Here is a 14,697-nt window from a genome sequence, read left to right on the forward strand (position 1 = left end):
CTCTCCAACCATGTGATGTAAAGCCCATAACAAAATGATGATCAATAAGGCTGCACTGAAATCTAACAATACATCTCCAACTATCATCTTCTTATTCATTTATTTTAACCAATCATTAGTCATCTGAGTTAGTGCAGTACAACCTAAGTGCCCTTCCCTATATGCAKGCTAGAAGCATAGCAGCGGGAAGATGTTGGGGGTCTTGAGGAATATTATTTTGTCCTGTCACAGAGGAGTAATAAAGCCCTAGTTCACACAGGAGTAATATAATTAGTGATTTTTAAAATATTTTTTCAATTTATCAGGGGGTGCTGCAGCACCCCTACTACCGCGACTATGGCTGGAAGTCAGTAGTTAACTTCTTTGAAAATAGCATTGTGTTTGGTCAAACACAATTTTCTCCATCAGTTTACTAAGAACAGGAAGCAAACTGAATGGGCGGCTTTTAGAGCCAGCAAAGGTTGCTTTTTAGAATTTCTTATGCTTCCTTCTACGCATGTGGGCACACACTCCTTCGGTGTAACGGTCGTTCTCCTCCTCTTCGTCTGAAGAGGAGTAGGGATTGGACCAAAGCGCAGCGTTGAAGGTAGACATAATTTATTAAATGAAAACGACGAAACACGAATAACACTAGAGAAATACAAAACAAATAAACGATGTAGACAGACCTGGACTTGAGAACTTACATATAACGAAGAACGCACAAACAGGTATAGACTACAAACAAACGATACAGTCCCGTGTGGTACGAACATACAGACACAGGAGACAACCACCCACAAACAAACAGTGAGAACACCCTACCTTAATATGGTTCTCAATCAGAGGAAACGTCAAACACCTGCCTCTAATTGAGAACCAYATCAGGCAACACATTAACCCCAACATAGAAACACAAAACATAGACTACCCACCCAGCTCACGTCCTGACCAACTAAACAAAGTTAAACAAAGGAAAAATAAGGTGAGGAACGTGACATTCGGACTTTGATTAAAGACATGGCAAATACAGGGGTGGCAATACAGTCTCCTACCATTCTCAATAGTTTCCCATCTAGGTCGTCTATACCAGGGTTTCCAAAACTTGGTCCTGGTCCTGTTTTCACCTTTCATTAATGCACTTTCTTGCACTATGATTTTTTAGACCCCATGATATTTTAATAAATTACTTTATTTTGCATTCAAACCTAATTTTGGGAACTATTCATGTTTTTGATAGTGTCCRGGTCTCAATCTCTTCCAGTATTCTTATTTTGACTCCTACCCACCTGGAACAGACACTATCCAGTAGTAAGGACTAAAAGAGCACAGACGGGCTCTTATCATTTATATGTTATTAATATTTAATGTCATAATCTAGAATTTCCTCACTATACGCACTATATGAGCTCTTTTGCATTTCACCGGTAGAAATGGGCCATCTACTGTACATTTCCTGGTTGTAAGCACACCACAATATCCAGAATTCATAGTGATTTCAGGGCGGGGTACCGCCCGCCGAGGTGGATTAACAGGTAGCTAACGTTACTCACTGGACCAGCCACACCTTCATAGAACATCAGCTAGAAGCAGAGTGGAGCCAGGAAGGAAGTACGACAATGCGAAGGCGAAACAATGGTGTTAAGTATAAACCTATGTTCCCGGAATACAAGCCAAGTGGAATTAGTTATATGTCTACTTTATCGCTTGAGAACCTTGAGATTGAGTCAGATAGTGGGAGTTCAGAGATTGAATTTGACAAAAGTGGACAGGAAGAACTTGCGTTGACTGGTGTGCGGAAGGCTGTCTATCCTTTTGAATTTTGATATTGAGTGTTTGCCTGAAAGTCATGCTAGGATATGAGTTATCCCGTAAGTGTTTGTTCCAAACCTGCTACGATGTTTCAGGTRCCAAGGTTATGGTAATGTAGCAGCAGTATTGTAGGATGAAGGCCAAGGTGTGAGAAGTGTGCATGGGACAAAGGAGTGTGTAGTTTTGGAGGCAAATTAGTGTTTCAATTGTGGATGGATCCCATGTTGCTGGGGATCAGACATGTCYTGTGCGAGTGAGACAGGTTGAGGTGGCCAGGGTTCGAGCAGTGAAGAGTGTCATATGCTGAGGCAGTGAGGAAAGTGCAGGATGGTGGGCAAAGGGTGAAGGATCATGAGAGGATACCAGTAAGTAGTTGGCCAGGACTGAGAGACCCAAACAGTTTGTGTTTTAGCAAGGTTGGTTTCTTGGCGTTCATTGCTATGGTAATTAACTATACATCACAGATGGAAAGGAAGTAGCAGAAGCTAATAGTAGTAGTAGCAGCAGAAAAGTTAGTGGGAGTGAAAGATTTTACAGCAGAAGAGATACAGGAGGTGTTGAAGGAAGGAGTCCCATCCGACGAGGCCGGTGGCCAGGAGTAGGAACCGTTAGGGCAACGGTGGGATAAGAGGGGTGTTTGGGGTTTTGTAGTTGCAGGGTTATGGGTGGTGCAGTTTATATATTTTTCCGTTTCTTTTTTGTTTTGTCACAATCAGTGGTGGAAAGTACTTAAGTAAAAATAATTTTAAGTTCCACTCAAGTAGTTTTTATATGTACTTTACCATTTATATTTTTGACAACTTTTGCTTTTCCTCCACTACATTCCTAAAGAAAATAATGTACTTTTTACTCCTTACATTTTCCCTGACATACAAAAGTACTTGTTACATTTAGAATGCTCAAGCAGGACAGCATTATGGCACCTATAACACTTTGTCATCCCTACTGCCTCTGATCTGGCGTACTCACAAAACACAACTACTGTGTTTGTAAATTAGGTCGGAGTGTTGAGTGTGCCCCTGTCTGTCCGTAATTAAAAATAATACAAATATAGTTCCGTCTAGTTTGCTTAATATAAGGAATTTGATGTATAGCATTTACTTTGTACTTTTATGACAATTAAGTAATTTTTCTACCACTGTACTTATGTACATTTAAAACCAGATACTTTTAGACTTGTAGTCAATTAGTGTTTTACTGGGTTACTCACTTTTACTTGAGCCATTTTCTGTTAAGGTATCTTTACTTTTACTCAATTATTACAATTGAGGACTTTTTCCACCACAGGTCACAATGTGGAATGCGAACTGACAAAGGCGTCAATATGGCAAAAACCGTCTAGTATGCCAGAAATTCACATAAAGAAGAAGTAGAACATCAGCTGCGAATAACTATTCATTTTTATTTTTGTGTCGACAACAACTGTAAAGTTTAGTCATGGTGTGATGCTCAGTACCTGGATGTGCACACTACAAGCAAGCACAGGCTGCTGGGTGGGGTAACATTTCATCAGTTATCTTACTAAGAAGTCGGGCAGAGGTAATGTAGCTAAATTAGCTAGCTATCTAACTTTTAAACTACATTTGTTTATCTTAACCAAAATCTAGCGAGCTAGCTTTCATAATACGCTGGCTAGACATTCCAAATAAAATCTATTATTAGCCACCTGTTATCTGCCAATGTGATTTGAAAGGTAGATTTAGCACCAAGGTAGAATCTGTTTTATATAGAATATTCTGTGGGTATTTGGTTCTCTCATCAATAGCTATTGAACCAAGCATGTCATGACTATGAAGATGGTATATTCTGAATCAGGGGTGGATGGAGAAAAATCCACACTTTTTATTATTATTATTATTAATTTATTTCATGATAGGATTTTGGAGGGGTGCATTAAATCTTCAATAGCTCTTACACAAAGGGTACCATGACTATGAAAATGATATATTCTCAAACTGTGGAGGATGGACAAAAATCCACAGCTTTTTGTTGTTGTTTGAAATGTGGTTTATAAAAAAACGAAATAGCTTTCAATCTTCAATATCGCCTACACAAAGTGTGCTATGACTATGAAAATGCTATATTCTGAATCGGGGGAAACTGCCCGGAAACTGAAGATCTCGTACAAAGCTGTGTACTACTCCTTCACAGAACAGTGCAAACTGGCCCTAACCAGAATAGAAAGAGGAGTGGGAGGCCCCGGTGCACAACTGAGCAAGAGGTCAAGTACATTAGAGTGTCTAGTTTGAGAAACAGACGCCTCACAAGTCCTCAACTGGCAGCTTCATTAAATAGTACCCGCAAAACACCAGTCTCAACGTCAACAGTGAAGAGGCGACTCCGGGATGCTGGCCTTCTCCAGGATGCTGGTAACTCTGTGTGTAACTCTTTGTCACACTGTTTTGCTTTCTTGGCCAGGTTGCAGTTGTAAATGAGAACTTGTTCTCAACTGGCCTACCTGGTTAAAAAAGGTGAAAAATAAATWAATTAATAAAATAGTCACGTCACGACAGTACCATGACTATCATTAATGTGATGACTGCTATTTATCGAATAATTACAAATCAAATCAAATGTATATATATAGCCCTTCTTACATCAGCTGATATATCAAAGTGCTATACAGAAAGCCAGCCTAAAACCCCAAACAGTAAGCAATGCAGGTGTAGAAGCACGGTGGCTAGGAAAAACTCCCTAGAAAGGCCAAACCTAGGAAGAAACCTACTACATTTAATTGTTACTCGATTAAATTAATAATGTAACAATTAACTCATTAGGAATTTGGGGCACCACAGGAGAAGTTTGTTTAATGAGTTACCATTTCCCGAATTAACTCAAGAATATATCGATATCATACCAGTCATTAATTAATCATTTCCTCATGTCATGCTCATTCTTAACGTTGTTGACTTCGTAAATCTACATGAACCCTAACCTTAGGGATGAATCAGCGATACACAAATTGGCCTAATTATTTATTTACTAACTAAAGAATCACACAGAAATACATAAACACACACACACGATATAGGTTATTGAATACTAACATAATGAAAACAGTCCCTAGTAGACTAACCTGATATGACGGCTTGTTACACAATGAAAGGGGTAGGGAAAGATAAAGAGCTGGAGAGACAAAGAGAGTGGACTTATCGTACATATTTACACTCACCATAAATATGATTATTTAGCACCCTAACAACCGCTCATTTGGATTAGAAATGCAACATATATTTACGTGTAGATGTCTTTCTCTGTCGTCTCTGTTGAAACCACTTAGTCCGTCTATGGGAAGTAGTTTGATGCAAGTCTCTTGTTGTCCACCAGAGGTCAAAATTTCCATCTTAGTTGTATGCTTCTGTAACGGCTGTCAACGTCGTTCTCCTCCTCAGACGAGGAGGAGCATGGATCGGACCAAGATGCGGAGTAGGAGGTATTCATGATTTTAATGGCAAACCAACAAACACTACAAATAAACAAAACAACAAACGTGACTAACCTGCAACAGTCCTGTGTGGCCCAAACGCTAACACAGGAAACAAACACCCACAAAACACCAGTGAAACCCTGGCTGCCTTAGTATGACTCTCAATCAGAGACAAACGATACACACCTGTCTCTAATTGAGAATCATACCAGGCCGAACACAAAACCCAACATAGAAATAGAAAACATAGACTGCCCACCCAACACTCACGCCCTGACCAATAAAGACATACAAAACAAGAGAAAACAGGTCAGGAACGTGACAGCTTCTTTTGTTCTGGAGTGTTCTTGGATACTTCAGAGGTGTACCACCCAGTGGTGAGTGGGATCTATCTTCCCTTCCATCTTTGGTCAATTGTCCTAGACTACTGTACATGCAGAGCTGCAGACGGTGCATGTTTTGCTCTAGTCTTCACCTTTGTCACTCGTCGAGAGTTTGAGGGTCTTACCATTTTATGGTCTTGTAGTTTTAACCATTTCCACGTGTGGACCACGTCCTCACGTTTTCTGGTCTCACCATTTCCAGCCGTGCATTCACTGCTCCACGCTGTCTGGTCTTTATTTAAATGATCAGCGAGTCCTTTTAAGCACTCTGGCGTTCCATCCTGTTTACACAATGTCTGTGCTCCCATGGGCGTGGTTACTGACTGAGCCCAGGTTTATTTATATGAAAAGCCATTATCTCATTTAGATGGCTAAAATCAAATTTCTATCTTTTCAAAAGTATTCTTATACTTAATCATTTATTGTATACAACATTTAGATGCAAACCTGATAACTAGGAAGTGTACATGGACATTAAGACTTATGACATCATCTTTATTATATAACCTGATGTAAATTGTACTATGATTCAGTACTCTCGAGAATAAACGCTATTGATTGATTGATTTTGAGACTGGTTTCTGTCCATTTGATCTGATAAGTATCTTACAAATTCTTATGTATGGACAGAGTGGTTAATTGAATTGGTTGATAAACATAGAAATAAAATTCCTCTAACAGCTAGTTATCTTGTTATACAGTCTTTCTGATCATTTATGACATCACAAAATAGACGTACATTTTCCATATTCCATCCCTCATCATCCCCAACATTCGGAGGATGAAATATATTGTCCCGGTGTCCATTGTTTGATGTTAAAGTTCTTGGGCGGGTAAACTCTTCATAAGGCACACAGACATTCCGATCACCCAAACTAGGCCACAAAGGAAATCGTCTGCAGTCTATGATTTACGATGTATGAGGTGTCATAAAACCCCCACATCCATCCCTCTCCCCCTCTGCGGGACAGAGAGCGCTGTAGAGCTGATCCACTGTAACCTGATCCTTTGGATCCTCACAAGAGAGTCATGACAGCACGCTTTGTGTAGATTTTTTTCCATCCTCCCCCGATTCAGAAGATATAATTTTCATAGTCATGGCACACTTTGTGTAAGAGCTATCGAAGATAATACAATGTTTAAAAAACAACAACATTTCAACAAGAAAAAATCTGATTTTGCCATCCTCCCCTGATTCTGAATAAATCATTTTCATAGTCATAACACGCTTTTGTGTAAGAGCTATTCAAGATTGAAAGCAAAAAATAACAAAACATTTTCGATTTTTGTCCATCCTCCCCCGATTCAAAATATATAATTTCCATAGTCATGGCACGCTTTATGTAAGGGCTATTGAAGATTGTAATCCGAAATCGTATAATTCATTTTTATTTAAACGGATACTTATAGCTAACGTTAGCTAGCTAGTTACCTATAACATTCGGATACAGTACATTTTGGGTATAGCTAGCGAGCTCAACTTGTAGTGGTACTAGCAAGCCCCGTTATGGCCGAATCGATCATGAAATTATACTGTACTGAACACTGCCTCGTGAAAATAGAGCTATATTGCTAGCTAGCTACCGATAGCAAAACAATTTACTTGTTTGTATGTAAAAGAACATCAAAGCGTGTTTTGTTGTCCAGCCCTGGAAAGAGGAATCATCACAAGCAGCCATTCTAATTATTTAGCTAGCCATCTCTGATAGACAGTGCACGGTAACATAGCTCCCCGTGAACCGGTAGAAACTAGTACCGCCCTGTTTTGAAAATCCTGCCTTCGAAGGTCCGAAGAAGTAAGTCGGGCTCCCGTCAGGCTGTGGTCTTTACAAAGCCAGGGAAAATGAGTCAACCTACATATCCTGCAATGTCATGGCAGACAAGAACATTGTTGAGACAAGTCCAATGGCTCTATTGAACAAGGACAACCATATCTACTCGCTGCTAGAGTGATCGTGCAATCGACGAAACACAAAAGTTGCTACAAAACATGACTCCATTAATTTTTTGATCAGACAGCAGACTTAATCAACCAATGACTTCATCATGGGATAAAAGATGATGCAATAATTTATAGTTTGAATTTGTAAAACTAGTAGCCTARGTTGATGCAATAGTAGCTGTCCTATTCCAAACACAAAAAACTGGGAAATAAACACAAATATAAAACATAGCAGAATATAAAGTGGATAATACAATGTGGGATGACGCTGCGCTTCTTTTGAATCTAAAATGAAGAAAATCGTCCGAAAATTGTAGGAGGTGATCCTCCCACAGCTTAGAAGCGTATCATAATATACAGTTGAAGTCGGAAATGTACATACACTTAGGTTGGAGTCATTAAAACTTGTTTTTCAACCAGTCCACAAATTTCTTGTTAACAAACTATTGTTTTGGCAAGTCGGTTAGGACACCTACTTTGTGCATGACACAAGTAATTTTTACAACAATTGTTTACAGACACATCATTTCACTTATAATTCACTGTATCACAAGTCCAGTGGGTCAGAAGTTCACATACACGAAGTTGACTGAGCCTTTAAACAGCTTGGAAAATTCCAAAACATGATGTCATGGCTTTAGAAGCTTCTGATAGGCTAATTGACATCATTTGAGTCAACTGGAGGTGTACCTGTGGATGTATTTCAAGGCCGACCTTCAAACTCTGTGTCTCTTTGCTTGACATCATTAGAATATCAAAAGAAATCAGCCAAGACCTCATAAAAAATATTGTAGACCTCCAAAAGTCTGGTTTATCCTTGGGAGCAGTTTCCAAATGCCTGAAGGTACCACGTTCATCAGTACAACAATAGTACGCACGTATAAACACCATGGGACCACGCAGCCGTCATACCGCTCAGGAAGGAGACACGTTCTGTCTCCTAGAGATGAACGTACTTTGGTGCGAAAAGTGCAAATCAATCCCAGAACAACAGCAAAGGACCTTGTGAAGATGCTGGAGGAAACGGGTACAAAAGTATCTATATCCACAGTAAAATGAGTCCTATATCGACATAACCTGAAAGGCCGCTCAGCAAGGAAGAAGCCACTGTCCTCTGGTCTGATGAAACAAAAATAGAACTGTTTGGCCATAATGACCATCTTTATGTTTGTAGGAAAAAGGGGGAGGCTTGCAAGCCGAAGAACTCCATCCCAACCGTGAAACACGGGGGTGGCAGCATCATGTTGTGGGGGTGCTTTGCTGCAGGAGGGACTGGTGCACTTCCCAAAATARATGGCATCATGAGGCAGGAAAATTACGTGGATATATTGAAGCAACATCTCAAGACATCAGTCAGGAAGTTAAAGCTTGGTCGCAAATGGGTCTTCCAAATGGACAATGACCCCAAGCATACTTCCAAAGTTGTGGCAAAATCGCTTAAAGACAACAAAGTCAAGGTATTGGAGTGGCCATCACAAAGCCCTGACCTCAATCCTATAGACAATTTGTGGGCAGAACTGAAAAAGCATGTGCGAGCAAGGAGGCCTACAAACCTGACTCAGTTACACCAGCTCTGTAAGGAGCAATGGGCCAAAATTCACCCAACTCATTGTGGGAAGCTTGTGGAAGGCTACCCGAAACGTTTGACCCAAGTTTTTTTTTAAATTGACTAACACAGGGAATTTTTACTAGGATTAAATGTCAGGAATTGTGAGAAACTTGAGTTTAAATGTATTTGGCTAAGGTGTATGTAAACTTCCGACTTCAACTGAAGATATGATCAATACAAGTTGATGTCAGAGATCCAATACTATTGGTATGCATTCTAGTTGGTTGAGTGATAATCATAGTTAAAGGTTTCTTTTGAGAGGACAACTCAATGATAACCAGTCAATGTTCAGATCACCAAGACCAAGGTCTGTTAGCATCAGAGACCTTATTTAACATCACACATTTATTCTTCAGATACTGACAGTTTGCACTTGGTGGCCTAGAGCAGCACCCTAAAAGAAGAGGCTTCAGATGAGGCAGGTGAACCTGCAACCACAGCACTTGAACTTAATTTGACATGGTGCCACTGTATTTTCTTGCTAACCATGACGGTTGGACATACGCACACACAGCACTCTGTAGCCACTTCAGACTACACACCCAGTGGTCCATGCTCTCCCTAAGCCCTGAGTACTGCCCCGAGGTGAGCCCAGCCACTTAGCTCACAAGCCCCAAGGGCTCTTTATACACATTGCACTCAAATGTACCATAACGCGGCACAGTTGCTCTAGGAGACCAAACTAAACTACCAGGCCTCGCAGCGTTTCTAGGAATTCTGCCAACCCTTTAACTTGAGTGCTTGTTTGATATTCTTTCTTCCGAAATGTATCACTCTGGACATGCACACAGAGAAAAGGGAGAACACTGTGGTCCCCTTGAACCAGTTGCCAATCCCTCCAATAGACCATGAAGATATAATTATATTGCTATAGTATCTGGTTGAAGTATATTCAAGAGGGAATTTTTGTAAAATTAAATCAGATGCTGTGGTCATATGTTTGGTCTTTATGTATAGAGGATGGAATAATTTACCTTATTGCATTTACAGTATCTGCTTCTTAGTGTGTACAGTGCCTTCAGAAAGTATTCCTACCCCTTGATTTATTCCACATTTTGTTGTGTTACAGCCTGAATTCAAAATGGATTAAATAAATACAATTCTCACCCATCTACACATAATAACCAATAATGACAAAGTGAAAATCTGTTTTTAGAAATGTTTGCAAATTTCTTGAAAATTGAATACAGAAATATCTCATTTACGTAAGTATTCACACCCCTGAGTCATTACTTTGTAGAAGCACCTTTGGTGCCGATTACAGCTGTGAGTCTTTTGGGGTAAGTCTCTAAAGAGCTTTGCACACCTGGATTGTTTATCGTTTCTAGACAGCCATTTTCAAGTCTTTCCATAGATTTTCAAGACGATTTAATTCAAAACTGTAACTAGGCCACTCAGGAATATCTTATGTTGTCTTGTTAAGCAACTCCAGTGTAGATTTGGCCTTGTGTTTTAGGTTATTGTCCTGCTGAAAGGTGAATTAGTCTCCCAGTGTCTGTTGGAAAGCAGACTGAACCAGGTTTTCCTCTAGGATTTTGCCTGTGGTCAATTCTATTCCATTTATTTTATCTTTAAAAACTCCCTTGCCGATGACAAGCATACCCATAATATGACACAGCCACCACCATGCTTGAAAATATGAAGAGTGGTACTCAGTGATATTGGATTTGCCCCAAACATAACGCTTTGTATTCAGGACRAWTTTTWKTWTWTWTTTTCTATATTTTTTGCAGTATTACTTAAGTGCCTTGTTGCAAACAGGATGCATGTTTTGGAATATTTGTTATTCTGTACAGGCTTCCTTCTTTTCACTCAGTCATTTACCTTAGTATTGTGGAGTAACTACAACAGTTTTCTCATATCACAACCATTAATCTATGAAACTGTTTTAAAATCACCATTGGCCTCATATTGAAATCCCTGAGCAGTTTCCTTCCTCTCTGGCAGCTGAGTTAGAAAGGACGCCTGTATCTTTGTAGTGACTGGGTGTATTATTGATACACCATCCAAAGCCTAATTAATAACTTCACCATGCTCAAAGGAATATTCAATGTCTGCTTTATTTTTTATTTTTACACATTTATCAATAGATGCCTTTTTTTTTTAAACCTCCCTGGTCTTTGTGGTTGAATCTGTGCTTTAAATTCACTACTCAATTGACGGGACCTTACATATAATTGCACACTACATGACCAATAGTATGTGGACACCTGCTCGTCGAACATCTCATTTCAAAATCATGGGTATTAACATGGAGTTGGTGCCCCCTTTGCTGCTATAGCAGCCTCCCTTCTTCTGGGAAGGTTTTCCACTAGATGTTGGATCATTGTTGCGGGGACTTGTTTCCATTCAGCCACAAGAGCATTATTGAGGTCGGGCACTGATGTTAGGTGATTAGGCCTGGCTCGCAGTCGGCGTTCCAGTTCATCCCAAAGGTGTTTGATGGGGTTGAGGTCATGGCTCTGTGCAGGCCAGTMAAGTTCTTCCACACCGATCTCGACAAACCATTTCTGTATGGACCTTGCTTTGTGCACGGGGGCATTGTCATGCTGAAACAGGAAAGGGCCTTCTCCAAACTGTTGCCACAAATTTGGAAGCCCAGAATCATCAAGAATGTCATTGTATGCTGTGGTGTTAAGATTTCCCTTCACTGGAACTAAGGGCCTAGCGCGAACCATGAAAAACAACCACAGACCATTATTCCTCCTCCACCAAACTTTACAGTCGGCACTATGCATTCGGGCAGGTAGCGTTTTCCTGGCATCCGCCAAACCGTCGGATTGCCAGATGGTGAAGCGTGATTCATCACTCGGGGGGAACGAGTTTCCACTGCTCCAGAGTCCAATGGCGGTGAGCTTTACACCACTCCAGCCGACGCTTGGTGATCATAGACTTGTGTGCGGCTGCTCGGCCATGGAAACCCATTGCATGAAGCTCCCGACAAACAGTTTGTGGCTTCCAGAGGCAGTTTGCAACTCGGTAGTAGGTGTTACAGATTATTTTTACGCGCTTCAGCACTCGGCGGTCCCGTTCTGTGAGCTTGTGTGGCCTACCATTTTGCGGCTGAGCCATTGTTGCTCCTAGACGTTTCCACTTCACAATAACAGCACTTACAGTTAATGTTGTAAATTAGTATTGTAGCTGGAAACGGCAGATTTTTAATGGAATATCTACATAGGCGTACAGAGGCCCATTATCAGCAACCATCACTCCTGTGTTCCAATGGCACGTTGTGTTAGCTAATCCAAGTTTATCATTTTAAAAGGCTAATTGATCATTAGAAAACCCTTTTGCAATTGTGTTAGCACAGCTGAAAACTGTTGTGCTGATTAAAGAASCAATAAAACTGGCCTTCTTTAGACTAGTTGAGTATCTGGATCATCAGCATTTGTGGGTTCGATTACAGGCTCAAAATGGCCAGAAACAAARWWWWWTCTTCTGAAACTCATCAGTCTATTCTTGTTCTGAGAAAAGAAGGCTATTCCATGTGAGAAATAGCCAAGAAACTGAAGATCTCGTACAACGCTGTGTACTACTCCCTTCACAGAACAGCGCAAACTGGCTCTAACTAGAATAGAAAGAGGAGTGGGAGGCGCTGGTGCACAACTGAGCAAGAGGACAAGTACATTCGTGTCTAGTTTGAGAAACAGACGCCTCACAAGTCCTCAACTGGCAGCTTCATTAAATAGTACCCGCAAAACACCAGTCTCAACATCAACATTCGAAGACGTGACTCCGGGATACTGGCCTTCTAGGCAGAGTTGCAAAGAAAAAGTAATATCTCAGACTGGCCAATAAAGATTAAGATGGGCAAATGAACACAGACTCTGGACAGAGGAACTCTGCCTAGAAGGCCAGCATCCTGGAGTCGCCTCTTCACTGTTGACGTTGAGACTGATGTTTTGCGGGTACTATTTAATGAAGCTGCCAGTTGAGGACTTGTGAGGCCTCTGTTTCTCATGGTAGTGTATGTAGACTGCTAACATGATTCCCCTCCTCTCTTTTACACAGATGTGAATGAGTGTTCTGAGCTCAACAACCGGATGTCCCTCTGCAAGAACTCCAAATGTATCAACACGCAAGGATCCTACAAGTGTGTGTGCCTGCCGGGATACACCCCCTCTGAACGGCCTAACTACTGTGTGGCCAGGGAACAGGGGGAGGCAGCAGTGGCCACAGAGAGGGAGTGAGCCCCCACAGCCACTAGAGGGAAACACAAAACACTAAAAAAATACACTTATTTAATCCAAGCCCATATACTCTGCACTGTATAAAAACACACTAAATAAAACAACAAAAATAATTTACTTGAGACAAAGATCCAATTTAACCTACTATGTGGTGCCTGTGTGCAGCGGAGAAACACAGCATTGTATAAAATGTATGTTTGTTTTGTCCGGTTTTTGTCCGTTGAATTTTTTATATTAAAAGGAGTTTATGCGCGCTAGAGGAGCATTCGCTCTCCTAATGTAACGACAAACCCTATCAACTCCTACTGGGGGATAACGTTTTATTTTCTACCCAGTCCAAAATGCCTTGTGTGTGGATATTTAATTGAGTGAAGAGGCCAGCCATCCTTTCGCTTTCCCCRTTCTCCCTCTTCTTTCCAGCCCTTCTCTTCCTCCTCCTTGTATGGTGACTGTGGAGGACTGCTTGCCTGGCCATGGATGGACAGCCATCTGATCTTTGCTCTGTGGCTTCACACAAACATGCAGTATGCACATTACTGTAATAGAATGTTGTTCATGTAAATTCTTTGGAATAAGCTTTTTTTCTAGGCATTTTTTGTATTAATTATAAATGCAAACACAAAACTACTTCTGTGTCTGGGACATTGGACAATAGCAGGTTTTTATTTTTTGTTTTATTTTTTGATTTGTTTGGTTTTATTCTCTTGCCTGCCCTGTGGAGCAGTCATATTCCCTACTCTTTCATTTATTTTCTTGAGATAATGTTTTATTTCTTTGAACAAAAATTTAATGAAGTATTGCTWAATTTTTTTTCATACTTTAATTAAATATTTTTCGGCATTTTACTGCAATGTCTAAAAGTCTTGCCAGGTTGCAAAGCTGCTATGGGACAGCCGTGGGATAGATTTTGTACATTTAAACAGAAGAGTTGAGAAACCAGTTTATGTATTTGTAATTTGTACATGAAAAATAGCTCTTGTATGAATATTCATATTACTATGTATATTAAACCCCTGGTAATAAATCACAAATGGTGATATTTATACTGGCTGGTATGTGATGGCCTTTATTATTAGAAGTGACAAAGACCTATTCACATTGTGCACAATAGCTGCACCTAGAAGAATCATATAGTCGTGACATATGACACATGCGCGATTAGATAAGCTCGACTACAATGGGCACAAAAGAAATGTGTGGTCTTTACGACTTCACAACTGTGGTTACTAATTAATTGTGGATACATACTAACAAGACATACCTTTCCAACACTAGTCTTKGCATATTGTAAATTCGTATTATGTTCATATTGTTAATGTTCATTATTTTAGTCACTCCATATAACCCTCAGACCA

At 40.3% G+C, this 14,697-nt stretch overlaps 1 protein-coding gene across 1 annotated transcript in view; it reads left to right on the forward strand.

Moving 5' to 3' along the window:
* Nucleotides 1-13,269, forward strand: part of ltbp1 (latent transforming growth factor beta binding protein 1) — a 128,935-nt gene extending 115,666 nt beyond the window's left edge. The window contains exon 35 of the mRNA XM_070434909.1: nt 13,164-13,269. The gene's annotated coding sequence lies outside the window, so the exon portion shown is untranslated. The remainder of the gene's footprint in view (nt 1-13,163) is intronic.
* Nucleotides 13,270-14,697: the final 1,428 nt, after the last annotated feature.

Source organism: Salvelinus sp. IW2-2015, linkage group LG25, assembly GCF_002910315.2.
Source record: "Salvelinus sp. IW2-2015 linkage group LG25, ASM291031v2, whole genome shotgun sequence".
In the NCBI taxonomy this organism is placed as follows: Eukaryota; Metazoa; Chordata; class Actinopteri; order Salmoniformes; family Salmonidae; genus Salvelinus; species Salvelinus sp. IW2-2015.